Source organism: Chenopodium quinoa, unplaced genomic scaffold, assembly GCF_001683475.1.
Source record: "Chenopodium quinoa cultivar QQ74 unplaced genomic scaffold, ASM168347v1, whole genome shotgun sequence".
In the NCBI taxonomy this organism is placed as follows: Eukaryota; Viridiplantae; Streptophyta; class Magnoliopsida; order Caryophyllales; family Amaranthaceae; genus Chenopodium; species Chenopodium quinoa.
Genome location: NW_018744026.1, coordinates 1,222,688 through 1,226,389, shown reverse-complemented (window position 1 = coordinate 1,226,389; position 3,702 = coordinate 1,222,688).

Genomic DNA, 3,702 nt, shown 5'->3' with positions numbered 1-3,702 from the left:
TAGTTTTAGAGTCATTTTCTGGCTCGGTTTCTCTTATTTTCCCTTTTATTCTTTTATTTTCTCTTTTTTATTTTGGTATTTTCGGCGTGTTTTAGTTTTTTTGGTTGATTTTATTAGTTTTTGTTTTATTTCTCTTATTTTTATTATTTATTTCTATTTTAGTTATTATATTTTATGTCCCAATTCTCTCCTCGGTTTTCTTTGTGTGTGTAGGTTTGCGTTTGGATTAAGGTTTGAGTGTCAACTTATTCATGTTCAAGGTTCAAAGCTCAAGTGTAGTACTCTTAACCAAACTTCTCCTACACTCCAGTGTGCTGCCCAGTGTACCCACCTACTAAACTTATTTATGTCCCAATTCTCTTTAAGTTGTTGTTTTTTGCTGCCCAGTGTGCCCACCTACTAACCTGCACCCCACTCCCTCATATCCTACACTCCACCTACCCCGCAACACCAGCCACACTTCCCCCCTGCTCCATCCTTGACAAGGTAAAGTCGTATCCCCTAATCAAAAATAATTACCTAAGTCCTCTAACTAAAGTAGATAGGGAAGTAGGGTCGAACTCCACAGAGAAACAGGTCTTTTTACTCCTAATTAATTATTATAATCTAGATTATCTAAGTAACCAATATTTTTGTGAATTAAATCGAAACTACGGAGAATAAAGTCAAAAGGAATAAAGTAGGGAGAAAATCAAATATTAAAAGGCCTAGAGCATAGGTTCACTAATAAAAAATATTCCAGGGCAATTCATAATAAGCAATCATCAAGCATTGGTTAATCAGATTATAAAGGGCTTTCGCTACGTATTATAATCACAGAGTTAATTTACCGGTATTAAATCTCATCTGTCGAATCTCGACTTGACCATTTATAAATTAATCCGCCTATTGAAACTAAGCCTAAATACCAATTCTCATCTGTCGAATCTCGAATTAATATTGTTAAACTCATACAATTAAATCTGGCCAAACCTAATTGCATAGCATTAAATCAATCAATAGGAAATCAACCAAGCATTGATAATTAACAATCACAAAATTACCCCTTCATATCATTTATTAGATCCCCATAAACCCTAGAAATTAAACTACTGACAAGAGGAAAATGTATGTCGTTATCTACCCTTTCCCCAAGTCAAACTAAATTTGTAAACACCTAACCAACCTTATATGAATATAGGGCAAGTTAAGGGTCGATCCCTAGGGAATGCAATGATGAAAACTAGAGTCTAAGTCAAGATACCTCGAAGATGGAGTCGAGATTATGGTTGGCACTGTGGTAAACTAAAACAAGTCTAATCAAGTAAATCAAAGGTCTAAACATTAGGGATATGGGTTCCGCATGCAAGTTCAATGATAATGCTAATTTAGAGCTCAATCAATTAATTCAAGTATTGCAATGGACAAACAATAGTAGCAATCAAGAGAGTTCAAATGCTATCTCCTATAGGCCAATCTAGGAGTCACCATGAAAGGCAAATCAAGAAGAATCACAAGCAAACCCAATCAATTAGAGCAACTTTCAAATCAATCGTTCATGTCATTAAGAGTTGCAATGCAATCTAGATTAATCTTATAGGTTGATCACTCCTAGTCTAATAAATCACATGCAAAACTATGTCAACCAATTTAATTGCAAAAAGTCAATCAATCAAAGAGAATCAACTAGCAATTTCATTAATCAAACATGCTTCCCCCTTTCCCTAGCAACTAATCTACTCACTAATCATGGTGAAATTCAAGAACAAATAACTAGAAATTGCATTAATCATCATTCTATATCAAAATCTAAGAGAAATAAAAATATTCAACAATATCAAATTCAAATCCAAAGAAAAACAAGCAACAAGCATAAATCAAATAGCAAGTAAGTAAGAGATGAAAGAAGGAAGAGATTCTCACTAATATTGATGATTGAAAATGAAGAAATCCAAACTTGATTGATCAAATGTTGAGTTACAAATCCAAAACCAAGAACTTCTCTCTAACTTCTCTCTAAATTCTCTCTCTAAAACTAAGCTAATGAAATATTATCAAAAAGTTAGTTTCAAAAAGGAATTACAATTCTATTTATAAGTAAAGAAGAAACCGGCAAATCCCGCGCCCTTTCCTGATGAATCCGCGGCCGCGGAGAAATGGGTACGGAACCCTCCGCGGGCTATCCGGGCAACACTTGCGCCCGCGGCAGGATAAACCCACGCCCGCGGCCAAAGATGCCGCGCCCGCGGCTAATCCCCTGCGCCCGCGGTCTCTCTGAGACGAAGGGCCCTCTCCAAGTTTCCCGCGCCAGCGGAGAGCCCGCGGGGCAACCGCGGGAAGCTCCTGCCAAAATCTGGCAATTTGTGCTTCTTGAGCCCGCGCCCGCGGCTTCACTGACCCGCGCCCGCGGCCTGCTGGAAATACCTTGGAGACCTCTCTGAGGCCTATCCAAGGCCTCTCTAAGCCCTCTCTAGCCAAATGCTTCTTCCTTACTTGGTCATTAAGGTCCCAACTTGATTCCTTTGCAAAAGTGATTCTCCAAGTACCTACACAAGCAAACAAAGAAAGGAAATAAAAGGGAAAAAGAGCCAAATAAAAGGAAAACACGAGAAAAACACGAGAACCATAAAGAAAAGAGGAGAAAGAGATACTAAAGGAAAAAGGACCAAAAATAAGAGAAGAAAGCATGAGAAAGGGAAAGAAATAACCCTAAAAGACTACCCTATGAGTGCCATAAATGACACTCATCAAATTCCCCCAAGCTAGACTTTTGCTCGTCCCGAGCAAAACAAAGGCTAAAAAGGAAAAAGAAGGGCTTATTCGAAGCAAAAAGAAAAAGAGGGGCGAGAATTTACACTAAGACTCACTGTCGTAGGAATCACGGTTGTTTTTAGCTACAACAAGCCATTTAAACCCCTAGATCGCCCTAGAGGACGAGTGATGCTCTCGTAAGGGTATCCTAAGAGTTTACCCATAACTCTCCACCAAACCCCCAAGAGGCAAACCATTAAAGGAAAAGAAATAGAAAAAGGAAACAAAATCTTTACGAAATGGACTTTACAAAGAGACTATAATTCAAATGAATAACAACCTTTCTAAAGTGAATTATGGTATGCACGTTATAAGATACCTAAGGTTGATTGAAACATAAATATGCTAAGCATAGGAGCTAGTTATCACACTCCACTTTCATCCCAAACGGTCTTACCGCGTTCCCCCTACTAATCTCATATCTCCCCTTAGTGAGCATCTCATAGATTCCACGAAGAAACCGGAAAAAGATCAATTTTTTTTGGGCTACTCGACATCTTGATTTCGCATCCCCTTTCCTTAGTCTACAACCCATGATTCCCTCCACTGATGAAAGACTCAACTCCTAGGTCCAAAGGTCTTCCCAAAGGTTGTAACGTAAGGCAAGAAGGGTTAAGGTAGGCTAAAATTTAAAATTTGGTGGTTATCCTAAATTATGAAGCAAAGACTGGCCAAATCTCAACACCAAACTTAAGTAATCACCAAACAAAAACGTATTAACACCCCCAAGCTTATTCAAAGCAACAATCTACAAACATAAGAACAAAAAGCGCAAACGCTTTTCCCCCCAAGCTAAAAGAAACATTGTCCTCAATGCATAGAGAGGAGAAAGACACTTGAATTTTTATGGTTTTTTTTTTTTTTTGTTGCGTTTTCTCATTTATAAATTTGTTTTTATTTTCTCGTACTCCT